At 47.1% G+C, this 16,050-nt stretch overlaps 1 pseudogene; it reads left to right on the forward strand.

Moving 5' to 3' along the window:
• The window catches only part of LOC136492224 (uncharacterized), a 28,307-nt pseudogene that overhangs the window by 9,014 nt on the left and 3,243 nt on the right, over positions 1 to 16,050 (forward strand).

Raw genomic sequence — 16,050 nt, forward strand, 5'->3', positions numbered from 1 at the left:
GCAGTACTAATCATTCTTTTTATGAGGAATTTAGTAGGATCATGACCAAGAGATTTGAGATGTCTATGATGGGTGAATTAAAGTTCTTCTTTAGATTTCAAATCAAGCAAGTGAAGGATGGAACTTTCATTAGCCAAACGAAGTACACCCATGATATGCTCAAGAAGTTTGACATGGTGAATGCTAAGCCTATCAAAACTCCCATGCCAACCAATGGACATCTAGATCTCAATGATGAAGGGAAAGTCGTGGATACTAAGGTATATCGCTCCATGATCGGCTCTCTACTTTATTTGTGTGCATCTAGGCCCGATATTATGCTTAGTGTGTACATATGTGCTAGATTTCAAGTTAACCCAAAACAGTGCCACTTAGTGGCCGTTAAGAGAATCTTGAGATATTTAGTACACACTCCTAATCTTGGCTTTTGGTATCCTAAGGGCTCTAAGTTCGATCTACTTGGGTATTCATATTCCGATTACGCCTATTGCAAAGTAGATCGAAAAAGCACCTTGGGGACATGTTAATTCCTTGGACGGTCCCTACTGTCTTGGAGTTCTAAGAAGCAAAATTGTGTAGCCCTTTCCACCGCCGAGGCCGAGTATGTTGTAGCCGATGCTTGTTGTGCTCAACTACTTTGGATGAGGCAAACTCTTCAAGATTTCGGATGTCACTTTACCAAAATCCCACTCTTGTATGACAATGAAAGTGCCATAAAGTTCGCCAACAATCTCGTAAGCCACTCAAGAACTAAGCACATAGACATCAGACATCATTTCTTGAGAGACCACAAAATCAAAGGAGATATCGAAATTCACCATGTGAGCACCGAAAAGCAACTAGCCGATATCTTCACTAAGCCGCTCGATGAGTCAAGGTTTTGTGCTTTGTGTAGTGAGCTAAATATTCTTGATTCTTGTAACATGGTTTGAACTATAGCACACCTTGATTGATAAATTAGCATCGATAGGAGAAATGAATTGGAAAGGTTCAAATACTGTGCTTCAAAATGATTTATCATAAGAAACAAGTGTATTATGATCATTGTTTGTATTGATTATTTACTACTGATCATAGTGTGCTTGAGATATGTGTCCATATCCTATATGTATATAGCTATTTAGTTAGTAGCTAAATCTTGCTGTTCTGGGGAGTGCGGCAGTGCCGCGCCTGCCTTGTGGCAGTGCCACGTGTGGCGAGCGGCAGTGCCGTACTTTGAATTCCAACTAGAATTCGGCCCACAATAGCCTATTACCATGGGGCCCATGTCTCCTTCTCTTTTCATCTAGCCTAGGGTAACCCTCCCCTCACTTTTCACCCGACGCCATCACCCTTCTCTTCCTCTCACGCGTGATAGCTCCATCGCCGCCTCTGTCCAGCACCACCACCACCTCCAGTAGTGCCGCACGCCATGCACCGGTTCCCTCCCGTGTCACAGGTGGCCATTGAAGCTCTTGGGCGGAGCCATTTCATCTCTTTCCTCCTCAATTCACGTGAATCAAAGGTGAAACCATATTCCTTTTCGATCTATGCAATGTGTCAATTCTAGTTGTCTTGGATGGTTGATTGGAAAGTTGATAGTAGTTTGGATGGTGCTTTAAGGATTGATTGAAGTAGAAATTGTGATTCAACCTTGGAGCCAAATTAACTATTGTGGCAATGCCACACCCTCAGTGCGGTAGTGCCACACCTCTGTGGCAAAGCTGGCAGTGCTAAACTCTTGGTTCGATGGTTGACTCACTTTATCTATTTCACTCAGCTCCCAATGCTAAGATTCATGATTACTAGGCTTTCTCTCAATCATATCTAGATGAATCGATGACATAGACATGTTTATGCTTGTTGAGATTGTATAGTGGGCTGGGGGTTAAAATATGAAGTAAGTTCAGTAGACAAGAAGATGCAAAATGCAGTCTTAGTGAAACAACTAGTGCGACAGTGCCACACGTCTGGGGGCAGTACCATATCAGTTGTTCCGTCGCTTGCACATTGACTCTTCTTGAGTACTTAACTTGCTTTATAGGGTAACTTCTACTCTCCATTTGTATAGTTCTCATTTTGGTCCATGTTTTTGCGTAGATGGCCTTCGAAGGTGAAGATGACCGGAGGGGGAAGAGGAAGATGACCAAGCCTCGTGACAAGCAAATGCCTCATTGTGGTTGTGGTAGAACCATAGGGGGCAGCAGCAGTGTAGTAGGCAGAGGGGATCCTAGTGAAAGGGGGAGAAGGCATCAGTTGATCTAGGAGGAGGAGAACTTAGAGGGGGCTGGCAGCACCATTGCTCTAGGTGCTTGCCCAGATACTCCACCTCACCTTGAGGAGTTTGACAGAGGTTACATCAGAGAGTATTCTAAGGGAGTGATCATGAGGCGTCCCATTGACACATGTGCTCATCCCGTGCTCAACTATGCGGGAAAGCTAAAGATGGTGGAAGAAGCACGTGAGAACAATCCTTATGAGCAGCCAAAGGATTTGGGGGTGGACTATAGGTTTTGGAATGAGTTTCATTCCAACTTTTATGCCTTAGTGATTTTCAACTCCAAAAAGTCAAAGATTGTCAAGATGCAGTTTGTTGATTGGGAGGAAATGAGGGGGAAGAATGAGCCTGAGTTCAACAAAGTGATCAAGGCTTGTGAGCTATTTGGCCTCACTGATATCTTGAGCTTTTGGTACAATTGGAATGAGGAAGTGCTAGCCAAGTTTCATACAACCTTCTTCTATGACATCTACACTGATGAGATTCGCTGGATGACTAAGGGACGACATTATAGGATTGACTTTGTGACTTTCAGCCAGATCCTTGGTTTTGGAGAGAAGCAGCAGGGCTTCACTTATATTCATGATGAGGCTAGAGCTGAGATCCATGACATTGCATATATGTGGATTGGCAGGAGAAGTGTAGATGGTAAGGTTAGTGGCTTGAAGAGCTACTACTACATTATGAACAATTTGATTAGGCACACAATAGATCCCAAGGATGGAGCAGCTTCAGATCTTAATGGCTATGTGAGGAATGTGCTTGCTAGGGTTGCTCCTAGAGGTGATAGGTTCAATGTCCCTTGCTTCATGTGGCGTGAGCTGAGGAATGCCATGGAGGATGGGAGAAAGGGGATACCCTATGCCCCCTATCTCATATTCATGATTGATAGGGTCACTAGTTACAGATTTGATAAAGATGGTCTCCACACCATCTACAAGATTGAGAAGACCCAAGCCTTAGGTGCTAGCAGGGCAGTGAGATGCTCTCTGTTAGTTGAGAACGTGCCTGAGTTGTCTCGCTCTAGGCCTTGCAAGGAAAAGAAGATGGAGAAGTTTGGGAAATGGACCAAGGCCATTTTCACCACATGCACGTATGCAGCGAGGACCGCATATGAGGACTGGTTGGAGAACCATGAAGCTAATCGGGAGGCTAGAGAGCATGCAAGGCTGCCACCTCTTTCTCCAGTACAGTCACCGCCGAGGTTTGACAACCTCCCTAGCCTCTTCGACATAGATTTAGAGGATGATGACGATAAGGAGGAATAGGAGCTGCCAGAGCTTGACCCTCACACGAGGTTGAGCTCCACCTTGTAGTCCATGAGGAGAAGCACCAGGCGTGAGTGTAAGACTTCTACCACCCATCGCTAAGGGAGGGCGGTGGTGTCCTCTTCCTCCTCCTCCAACGACGATGATGGTGGTGAGGAGGATGTTGCAGGTGCTAGTGGAGCTGCTAGTGCAGATGGTGTCGATTGGGACACCATCCAAGAAGATGAGGAGTGAGTGTTGGTCTTTCTTCTTTTCTTCTCTTTTTGGTGCTTTATGTCAAAGGGGGATAAAATTAGAGGGGTCAACAACTTTTTTGTCGCCATGGAGAGGAGGTTGATGCAGCTGGAGCTTCATGTTCTTATCTGTTTAGAGTAGACTTCGTTAGGTTGAGAGTTTTCAAAACTCTATTTATGTAATAATGCTACCTAAGTACTTTATATGTGTGGGATATGGACATGAATTAATCTGTGTTGTAGCTAGTGATAAAATTGTGCTAGAATGTATATCTTTATATGTGTTACATGCTGTGTGGTGCCTGTTTTTATCTGTGTTGTTATAGCAAGTGCGGCAGTGCCGCACCCAACTATTACAGCAAAACTTGTTGTGCATGAACTGTCATTCGCATCACGTCTACATACCTAACACAATATGCAGCACCCCATAGGAGCATGGATGTAGGGGGAGCCCCATCACTTTTAATAAAATGTGAATCTTGACTTCTTATGCTAATTTGATAATTCAATTCTCTATTCACACAATTAAGGAAAGGCTCTACACCCATGGCTCGAAAATCTCAGTATTCATTTTATATCTTTTGTAAGCTCTAATTGGGTTATTATCAATCACCAAAAAGAGGGAGATTGAAAGTGCAATCAAGCCCTAATTGTGGGTTTTGGTGATAATGACCATGTAATTAGAGAATTAATGAGATTTATTGAGATGACAAGCAGAGAATCTATATTCGAGGATGTTACACGAAATGGAGGAGCTCCCAATTACAAATGTTGATGGCTTCAAACTCAAAGGAGGTTTAAATTCTTTTATATTTTGAATTTAAGTATAAGAAAAGCCATACTATAAAGGGAGACACAATGCTTAAGCTAACATGTGCTCAATCTTACAAATACATCCTCAGTTACTTTCGATAAAATATCGTTGGTAGTCCTTCAAGGGGTATCCCACGAAGGTAGATTGATTGGCAGAGAGGCGTGTAATCAAGAATAAGATGGCAATAGAGACACATGAGTTAGACAGGTTCAGGCCATCAATATGATATAATACCCTACTCCTATGGTCTATTGGATTGTATCGGCGGAGCCCGTAGCACGTGTAGGGAGAGATCGGAGACTGGGTCTTCTCCATAGAGAACAGAGTGGAACGTGTGCTGCTCGGAGGTTGGCGAAATAACTTAAAGATATACGTAATATTGGTGGCGTCCAAGCAGTTAGTTCTCTACTGTGCTCTTGGCCTTGGCTAACTCATAGTCCATAACATTAAGCGTGGAGCCCATACACATGTAGGAGGAACAGACGTGACCAAGGGACCGCAACCAACCACCCATAACGCAGAGCGCAGAGCCCATAGCACATGTAGGGAGAGATCGGAGACTGGGTCTTCTCTATAGAGAACAAAACATAACCTATGCTGCTCAGTGGTCGGCGAAATATTTTGAAGATATGGAGAAACATGGTCGGTGATTTGGAGAAAACTGTTCAGCGAAATACGTTGAAGATTTGGAGAAACATGGTCGGCGATTTGGAGAGAACTGTTCAGCGAAATACGTTGGAGATTTGGAGAAACGCGACGGAGTAGTTATGGCAATCTTGTACTAGAGTTTGTTAAGGAGTAGCTTCGAGCTCGACGACCGTAAGTGGAGATTAAATCGTAATGGAGAAAAAATAGAGACAAATTATGGTGACCAAAACTTTTATTCATCATGAAGTGGAGAATACATATTTAGAGCGTTTCAAGGATAGAAACGTATAAGGTGCTCGATGTGCCATGAGCTGGGGACATTGATGTTGTGGTTGTAGTACCTCTGCAATCCTTCTAGATATTTGGCTGTACGGACATAGGTGATCAGGCGTTCCTCTTTAGCCCTATTGACGTCCTCTGTCCGAACAGCTATGGCTTGCTCTTCATCATAATTTTCCACCCTAGGTGCTCGGAAGGCAATGTCTGCTGGTAATATGGCTTCTGAGCCATAGACCAAGAAATATGGAGACACACTGGTGCTGCGACTAGCTTGAGTATGCAGTCCCTAGACCACAGCTGGTAACTCTTTGAGCCATCTGCCCGGATGCTTTTCTTCTCTCTGATATAGCCTCTTTTTTAGGGCATCAAGGATCATGCCATTCACCCGTTCGACCTAGCCGTTGGCTCTAGGATGGGCAACGGAGACATATTTGACAGAGATGCATCGGTCTTCGTAGAAGTCCCAAAAATGATGGCTAGTAAACGTAGTTTCGAGGTCAGTGATAATGCTATTCGGGAGACCGAATCTATGGATGATATCCTCGAAGAGCTCGACTGCTTTCTTTGCAGTAGCCAAGACGAGCAGTTTATACTCGATCCACTTGGAGAACTTGTCAATGGCGACATATACGTACCGAAACCCACCTAATGCTAGCTTGAAAGGCTCGATCATATCCAGTCCCCAGCATGCGAAGGGCCAGGAAGCTAGGATGGTCTCCAGTTCTTGTGCTGGCACGTGTATGTGCTTGGCAAAAAATTGGCATCCTTCATAATGTCGGACGAGGTCTTCTACATTAGAGATGGCCATGGGCCAGTAAAAACTAGCTTGGAAAGCCTTGTCGACCAGGTTTCTTGAGGCCACGTGATTACCACAGGAACCAGAGTGAATTTCGAGAAGTAGCTTTACTCCCTTTTCTTGGGTGATGTATTTCTGCATTATCCTTTTCTTAGCACTTTTCCTTATCAAGTTGTCATCCACCAGCACATAATGCTTGCTTCAACGAATTAGGCGTTCGATTTCAGTCTTGTCGGCGGGTACTTTAGCACTGGTGAGGTACTTGATGAACTGTTCCCTCTAATCGGTGGCCACCGAAGGTACCGTAAGTACCAGCTACTCGGCAGGGGGGGGGGATTTCCTAAACTTCTTTCTCTTCCTTAATGGATGGCGCTAAGAGATCTTGAATGAAGACCCCTAGTGGAATCACAGCGCGAGAGGTGCCTAACTTGGATAGGTGGTCGGCGAGCTAATTTTGATCTCGTACCACATGGTGATACTTGATACCATAGAACTTCCCTTCAAGCTTCCTGATTTTGGCGCAGTATGCATCCATCTTTTTACTAGAGCAAGACCAGTCTTTGTTGAGCTGGTTGATGACCAGCGTAGAATCCCCGTATACCATGATGCGTTTAACACCGAGCTCAATAGCTATACAGAGTCCATGGAGACATACTTCATATTCGGCGGCGTTGTTGGAGGCCAGAAAATATATCCAAAGAAAGTATTAGAGCTTATCCTTGGTCGGCGTGATGAACAGAATACCCGTACCAGCACCATTGATGTTGAGGGCACCATCAAAGTACATCACCCAGTGCTCGGGACAAGTAGCGGCGATGGGCTCTTAAATCTCGGTCCACTCAGCGATGAAATCAGCGAGCGCCTAAGACTTGATGGTAGGCCTGCTTCTAAATTCGATGGAGTAAGTTCTGAGCTCAACAACCCACTTGATGATGTGGCCGTTGGCCTCTTTGTTGCAGAGAATGTCCCCTAGAGGGAACTCTATAACCATGGCGATCTTGTAATACTCAAAGTAGTGGTAGAGCTTGCGCGATGTAATCAGGATGGCATATAGCAGCTTTTGAACCTGAGGATAATGAGTTTTGGGCTCATTAAGGACCTCACTGATGAAGTAGACTAGACGTTGCACTTATAGGCATGCCTGGCCTCCTCGCGTTTAACCACAATGGCTGTGCTGACGACATGAGAAGTAGCAGCGATGTAGATCAGGAGAGTTTCGTCTAGTCGTGGCGCCGTCATGATCATAGGCTTTGTTAGGAACAACTTGAGCTGCTCGAAAGCTATGTCTGCCTCCTCCGATAAGGAAAAGCGCTTAGAGGCCTTGAGAAGTTTAAAGAACGGTAGTCCCTTTTTGTCGAGGCGCGATATGAAGCGGCTTAAAGCAGCCATACAGCCTGTAAGCTTCTGTATATCCTTGACGCATGTTGGCCGTTTCATGTTGGTGATGGCAGAGACCTTGTCGGGGTTGGGTTCGATGCCATGTGCGCTAACAATGTAGCCCAACAGTATACCAGATGGAACTCCAAAGATGCACTTTGAAGGGTTCAGCTTCTATCAGTACCGTTTTAGGTTGACGAACGTTTTCTTGAGGTCGGCGATAAGATTATCGATGGTCTTAGACTTGATGACCACATCATCGATGTAAGCTTCGACGTTGTGGTTGATCTATTGATCAAGGCACATATGGATGGCCCTTTGATAGGTCACCTTAGCGTTCTTGAGACCGAAGGACATGGTGGTGTAGCAGTATGCACTGAAGGACGTGATGAACGGTGTCTTGATCTAGTCTTCTTCCTTGAGGGAGATCTAGTGATAGCTGGAGTAACAGTTGAGGAAGGAGAGAAGTTTGTAGCTGGCGGTGGAGTTTACAACCTCATCTATCCGAGGCAGACCGAAGGGGTCTTTAGGGCAGTGTTTGTTAAGATCAGTGTAATCAACACACATTCTCCATTATTTATTCTTTTTTTTGAACGAGAATAGGGTTTGCTAACCACTCAGGATGATACACTTCTTTTATGAATCCGGCAGCTAGGAGCCGTTTTATTTCTACCCTAATAGCCTCCTTCTTGATTGTCGTGAATCGATAGAGTTTCTGCTTGATCAGTTTGGCGATTGACAAGACATTCAAGGAGTACTCAATCTTCTCCCATGGTACCCCCGGCATGTCTATAGGTTTCCAAGCAAACACATCAGCATTGGCACATAAGAAGGAGACAAGCGCGCTTTCCTATTTGGGGTTGAGGTGAGCTCCAATCTTCATGGTCTTGGAGGGGTCATCGAGGCCAAGGCCGACCTCCTTAGTTTCCTTGGACTTGGTGGAGGCACGAGAAGGCTCTAGCTATGGGATCTCCAGGTCGTTGACAGACACCTTCTTGGCGTCGGTGACCACATTGGCCATCTGGATGGAGAGGCTGGTGGCTTCGGCGAGGGCGAGACTCTCTGTCTCATAGGCATAGGCGATGGATAGGTTGGCCCACAAGGCCAGGACTCCTACAGGCAAAAGCATCTTCTGCACCAGATAAGCGTAGTGCGGTACAACCATGAACTTGGCCAGAGTTGGCTGACCAAGTATGGCGTGGTAGGCGGGGTTGAAGTCGGCGACATCGAAGTTGATGTGCTCGACGCGGTAGTTGCTTGCCGTGCTAAACTGTACTAGTAGGGTGATCTCTCCAAGTGGTTTGGATGCCCTACCAGGTACCACACCCCCAAAGGAGGAGTCCAAGGGTGTGAGATCTGTTATCCTGAGGCCCAACTCCTTTAGGGCTCTGACGAAGATGAGATTCAGAGCGCTCCCACCATCGACGAGCACTTTTCTAAAAAGCACTTTCTAGATGGTTGCGTCAAGGACGAGGGGGAAATGCTCTATATAGGGGATGTCCGCCCACTGGTCGGCCCTACTAAAGGTGATGGGGACCTCAGACCATGGGTGATAGCTGGGGTTGGCGGCGGCGTCTTTCGTAGTGACGACGAGCACCCACCAGGCGGCGAGCTTCTTTTTTCTTCTGCTCTCGATGGAGGCGAGGCCCCTAAAGATGGTGGCGACCACCTTGTCGTGATCCTAGAAGGCATTGTTATTGCCCCCAGGTGCTCGGTGGCCTCCTGCTCCATCATTGGTGTCGTCGTCTAGTTTTTTGTCCTGGAACTCCTTAGCCAAGCCAAGGCAGAACTTCATCTTATACTTGGCGTTCTTATGGAGAGGGCATGGGTCATCGAGGATCTTCTTGTACTGCTCGTCGTAGTTACGCTTGGTGTGAGGTTCATTAATGATGGCGAGATGTGGTCTGGCCGGCAGCGGCGATTTTGACCAGACTTGGGTCCTTCTGGCCGATCACGGCCGCTGTCACGATGGTAACTACGATCGTCATAGCAGCGGTCGTTATGGCATCGGTCGTTGGAGCGGTCGTCTTAGGGGCTGCATCCTCGTTGAAGCACACCTCGGCTTCCTTGGCGTCGACGTATTGGTTGGCAGTCATGATCATCTCACCAATCCCTGTGGATGACTTGCGGTTAAACTTGGAGCGAAGCTTGCGGTGATGGAGTTCTCGGATGAACACGGTGATGACCTCCACTTTCATGATGTTGGGAATAGAATTCCTCATCTCGAAAAAGCGTCTGATGTAGCTACAGAGGAGCTCGGATGGCTTCTGGTTGATGCGGTTAAGATCATGCTTGGTGCCCGGCCGAGTACACGTAGCCATATAATTGTCGGTGAAGACTTTTTAGCTCTTCCCATGATTTGATGGAGTCCGGGGCAAGGCTTGTGAACTAGTTTATGGCGGTTGGCGTGAGCATGACAGAAAGATAGTTCGCCATGACACTGGTGTCTCCTCTGACGGCACGGACAACAGTGGCGTAAGCCTATAGCCACCATGTTGGGTTCATCCTTCCCTCATAGGGCTCGACCCCAGTTATTTTAAAACCACAGGGCCACTGAAGTGTTCGGAGCACCCTCGTGAATGCTAGGGGCCCTTCGGGGTTGTCGGTGCTGTCATCTATAGCATTGCCGGCATTGAGCGACTCAAGAGCTGAGTCTGGGTTATCATACTCTTGCTCATACTCCTGGTGGTGGCGTACTTCTTCTTCATGACGACCAAAGCGGCATTCGTCGATACGTCATCGTGCATCTCAAAGATTGTTGAGGTGCACTCAAATGTTCTGGTCGACCTCTTGGTCATGTTGGCGGTGATGTTTAATGCGGTTGCCCCTAGCTCTGCCCTAGAGGGGTTACTTGTCGTCATGGCGCTGGTCGGTGAAGTGACTTGGGCGGTGATCGGATCTTGGTGTGGTTGATCGGCGAATCAAGGTTATGGAGTATGAAGGTCTCTTATCCTGGTGGATCTCATTGACCTGACAGTGCACCGCTTTAAGCATGGTAGCAACCTTAGCGACCTCGGGTGTCTGCGGGAGCCAGGCGAGCTCATTGGCGGCCACTACTAGATTGACGCTTGGGATCTTGTAGATGTCATCGCCATCAACATAGACAAACTCGTCATCGAGATTGCATTGGAGTGGCCTTCCTTGCGAGTCAAGCTGCTGCTCGGCCATTGCAAGGGTAACCTCGTTTGCTCGACACTGCGCATGGTTGACGTTTTGGTTCTCATGAGTAGCGCATTCCTCCTTGATTTCGCTATTCTAAGGGGGCTGTCGACGCTGACATTGAAGATTGCGCCCCCATGGAAAGGAGGGAGAGGAAGTAGTTTGGTGGTGGTTTCAGTGATGGTCTCCATAGAGCCTTGGGACTCGGAGTCTGGATTCTCCTGTAGGATGGTTTGGAGGGATGCTCTGGGGGCATCGACCGACGTGTAGCATGTTGACGGTCGGCGGAGGCTGGTCGATGATCTGGTCGGCGAGAAGATGGACAGCTCCAACCTGGTCAGCGAATTTGCCCCTTAGGGCATCTTGGTAAGTGGTGATGACGTTGGTGAACCTAAAGGGTAGGGTCGTAACCCATGAAGTTTTCCGAGCAGCCTCCAATAGATTTGGATCAGAGGGTGGTCGGCGCTGAACCAAAGTGTTCAGAGCCAATTCGGCGATGGAGAGGCAATCGGTGAGCTTCTGACCAACTTGATCGATAGATGTAATCAGATCGTCATTATTGATGTGCCTCCTCTGGTAGCGAGGAAGCGGGTGGTGAGTTGTCGATGAAGGTGACCTCGAAGGCTGTTCTGAGATCAGATCTACAGTCGCAGGTGTTGGGGTGATCGGTGCAGAATCGATCTACACTGGCTCAATGAGCTCTCCGACTCCATCAGTGTTGATGACCCATGAGATCATCCGACCATGAAGATCTGGCTGGGCTATGGGAGAGACAAAGAGCCTATAGAACGTACCATCTTGTTCGATATAGAAACAACATGCACACCCCTACCTGGCCCGCCAACTGTCGACATAATATCATCGGTAGTCCTCCGAGGGATATCCCACGAAGATAGATTGATCGACAAAGAGGCGTGTAATCAAGAATAAGAAGGCAACAGAGACACACGAGTTAGACAGGTTCATGTCGTCAGCATGATGTAATACCCTACTACTGTGGTCTGTTGGATTGTATTGGCTATCGAATGATATTACGTGAGTTTAGAGGGGGTCCCTGTCTGCCTTATATAGTCTGGGGGGCAGGGTTACAAGTTGGTTAGATCTGAGAGATAACCAAAAAGTAATAATAGATTACATGAATTATGGGATTATACGTATCCTAACAGATCTCGTGGCATCTTTAGGATATCTTCCTAGTATCTTGCAGGAGGCGCCGAGCAGAGTCGTGCCCCACAAGGCTTCATCTCATGGGTTGGGCCACCCCTAGGGGCGCAGCCCATGTGGTCTACTGTGGGTATCTGGGGTCGTACCCCCCATAGTTACTCAACCAAGACAACCAACACTTCACTCTTGCCCTTGCTGTCTTGCCTGGTGTGGCACTTGAGCCGCGGCACTGTCGCGACTTAAGTGACCGTTGGGGCTGGGGGTACTTATACCTTTCCCCTTCTTCCCCAACGTCTCTCTTCTCTCTCCCACTCATTCAGCTCATCCAAGAACAGAAGAGCTCCCTTCACTCTCTCCTCCATTGGTGACCTTGAGCTCCCAAGCATTCTCCCTTGATTTTCCAATCAATCCTTGACAGAAAAGGTCCCAAACTCAATTAGAGAGCAGATCCTTTGATTCCCCAACTCAAAAGAGCACTTGGTTCATGTTTTGGCCGGCGGTTATATTTATTACACTTGGAGTTTTGCTCCTAGCCGATTGGAGCGTCATCCGTGGAGCTTGCCAACTTGTGTGGCAGCTCCGAGAGGTTTATGTGACAGAACCGACCAATTATACGAAATTAAGTGAGAAAATCATCCACTAGAGCAGACGATTTATCCAACTTAAGCTCGTATAACCCGGTAGTCCGTGAAATCACGAAGGATTTCAAACCAACTCGTGTCCCAGCCATGATCGTAGTAAGTTTAGCGGTCACCATCACATATTACATAAAAGTTCGCGGTCTCAGATACATCAGAGTTTAAACATAGTTATTACAAACCAGTTCGAATAAAAGTAGCGGAAGTCATTTGTTCAAACCACACACACACTCACGCGGAGTTTAAATACAGTGCCAGCGGATGATCATCTCCAACAAAAGCATTAGATGAGACGTAAGGAATGACCATGCCCATGGTCCTAAGCATCACCCATCGCAGGATAAAGGCAGTTGATACAGTAGCCATAATACATCTGCCCATCTGCAACAAGTGGGAATAAAACCCTGAGTACGAGAAGGTACTCAGCCAGACTTACCCGACATAACCGAAAATAAATGACACCAAGGATTATGAAGGGCTTTATAGTAGGGTAGCTGACTCATTTGCAAAAAGAAGCATTTTTAGCATTTCAAGAACCTTTCTAAAAACATTATTGCCAAGTGAATTATTATTAACCTGTCAACTAGATTTGCACCTATGCTAGAGTAATCATGTGATTAAGCATATAATGATAACCAATGATCATTAAACAATTTCCATACTGTCATATTCACTATAACTGTCCAAGTGTTCCATAACATTTACTACGATGAAGTAACTCAAGTCAAGTGCTCACTATCCAGGAGCGATGGCGATTCGAATTGATTCCTAACCAGCTGGTGATTTATTCCTTACACAAACCTCACTCACCCGCTAAAGTGAGATATTGATCACCGAGTCAACTTTCCAGGAATCTCGAGTTTACCAGGAACCACATATACCCGGGGGCCGACCGACTACACTTTGGTCTTATCATCCCGCCCCCGTGTCCTACCACACCTGCTCCGGTACAGTGCGTTGCGGGCAATCTACTCGGCCCGAAAAATCTCCCAGCTTCGCGGTCGGAAGGTACTTTATCCGGCCAGCTAAATGTAAGGCATGCGTTCAACATGACTCGAGGCCCAACAACGGTCGGTCCTTAATCGACACAGACGGAAACACTACAGTCCAAAACTCTGTAAGTCTCCGTCCGGTCTCAACTTCATTTAACACTTAGTTATACCATGACTTCATAGTCATCCAAGCAGATCCAGGTAACCACCTATAGCTCGTAGGTGACAGGAAATCACCCGACTTCTACCGGTCTAAGCCAGCTAAGCATTGACTCGACTGCGGATACCAGGGTAACAAGGATATATTATAACAAAGGTAAGCAAGGTATAATGCAGCAACAGTTGCAAACAACTCCTGAACGTAATGCATCAATTTAAAGTAAAGTATTTAATTAAATAATTGCAAACCGGGAGAAAATGCTCCGGGGCTTGCCTCTCTCGAAGGAGCTCGGACGGTGATCGGGGCACTCCGGAAGTTCCTCAACGTCCTCCTCATCGACTTCTGGCACTTCCTGCTGCTGCACCTCGAGCTGCTCCTCGGGCTCCTCGGGTATGACGACTGGGTTCTCGGTTTGCGATCCTATATGATGCAATGCGCGTAAGTGATTATGCAAACGGTGCATCAAAGGAGATGAATGTAATGGATATGTTGAAATGCAAGGTAGTCAACATCATCCAAGAACTATACTACAAGCACATGTCATCTACTGCATTCTCTTCTACTACTAATATGTTAAGTTAACATACCTTATGAAATGCTTCAAAGATACACCAAAGCTTTACTAATTTCCTAATCACACTTAAAGCAACACTTGCTTAAACTCTAATTAATAATAGGTTTGAATAGCAACATATATTTTTGATGTTACTAAAAATCTGAGAAAATTACAGTAGCATACTACTACCCTAAACAGACTACCATAAAAATTTCATGGAATTTGGATAAATAAACTATCCTACACAAAAATGACAAGCTATAGCATAAAAATGAGCATGAAATTACTTTGTACTATGAAAAGTGTCAAACAACAGAATTAGTATTTTTCCTAGGTTCTTAATAGCATATAATGACTGTACAAAAATTATCACATGCATGTTTTATACAAAGTTTGCTCTCTAACAAAAATAACAGAATTCAGCCATTAAAGGTACTTGAACTACACCTCAAAATTTTCCACAACACATGCATGAAACATATTTTTCCTAAGAAGTACATGACACTAGAAGATTAACAAACTTAGAATCATATTTTTCTGAATCCTATAGATTTTTCTACAAATTTTTCAAGTTATCAGCAATATTCATGATTAAATAAAGTTCCACAGAAAAGTATTTCAAAAATGGCATGCAATAATTTTCCCTAGTAGATCTAATGATAAGGAACCTAGCAAAATTTGTTTCAATAAATTTGGAGCAACTTTGAGTATCCAAATATTTTGCAAACCATTTCTGTTTTCAAATAATAATGAATAAATTGAAAACAAATCATTTAAATGCTACTGGGCCGGCCTGCGGAAATGAACTGGCCCACGGCCACAGCCGGCCTGCGCGGCCCGAGCGCGAGGGAGGGGGATGGCCCAACAGGGCGTCAGCCCTCGGCCTGGCTCGGCCTGGCCAGCCGAGGCAAGGTGCCTCGCCGGGGCGCGCGCTGGCGCGGCGGCGTAGCTCGGCCAGCGGCCGGCGGCCATCTCTGGCCTCGGCAGCGCAAGCGAGCGAGCGCAGGAGACGTGCGAGGAGAAGGCGAGCTCGGTAGGGTAGCTAGGCGAGGCTGGAGGGGAGAAGGAAGACGGATTCCATGGCGGCCGAGCACGGCGGCGCCACGGCCGTCGGCGGCGAGACGCAGGGAGGCCCAACCTGTGCTCGGAAGGCGGAGCAAGCTCGAGCGCGACTTGAAGGAAGGCGAGGCGGAGTTGCGGGCGCGAGTAATTGGAGAATGGCGCGGTGGTGCGGGAGTTTGACGCCGGCGGAGCTCGGGCGCGGCGAGGGCGGAGCTCGGGGCTCGCGGCTCTGGCGGAAGGAAAGGCAGCGCGGGAGGAGCGAAGGCAGAGCGCGTGCGGCTGGCAGCAGGGCGCGCTCCTCTTCAAGCCCGCCAGCGCGCTGCGTGGTTAGAGCTAGCCGGGCACGTGGCGGACACGCGGCGGGCGTCGCCTGACGCGGTTAGGACGTGGCGCGGCGACGGGCACGGCGCGCGGGAGAAGAAGGCGCGGCGCGCGGAGGCAGGCCGGGCTGGCACGGCGCTGGGCTGGGCCGAGGCGAGGCGCGCGGCGTGCGGGGGCTCGCTGGGCCGGCTTCGGCTGGCGGGCCAGAAGCGAGGCGGCGGCCCAGACAAATAGAAATGGAATTTTTCAATATATTTTCAAGAAATTTTTTTAAATGCCATCTTTCAATCATTATTTTGAGCAAGAAAATGACATCTTTTGAAAAT

Source organism: Miscanthus floridulus, chromosome 11 (genome assembly GCF_019320115.1).
Source record: "Miscanthus floridulus cultivar M001 chromosome 11, ASM1932011v1, whole genome shotgun sequence".
Taxonomy (NCBI): domain Eukaryota; kingdom Viridiplantae; phylum Streptophyta; class Magnoliopsida; order Poales; family Poaceae; genus Miscanthus; species Miscanthus floridulus.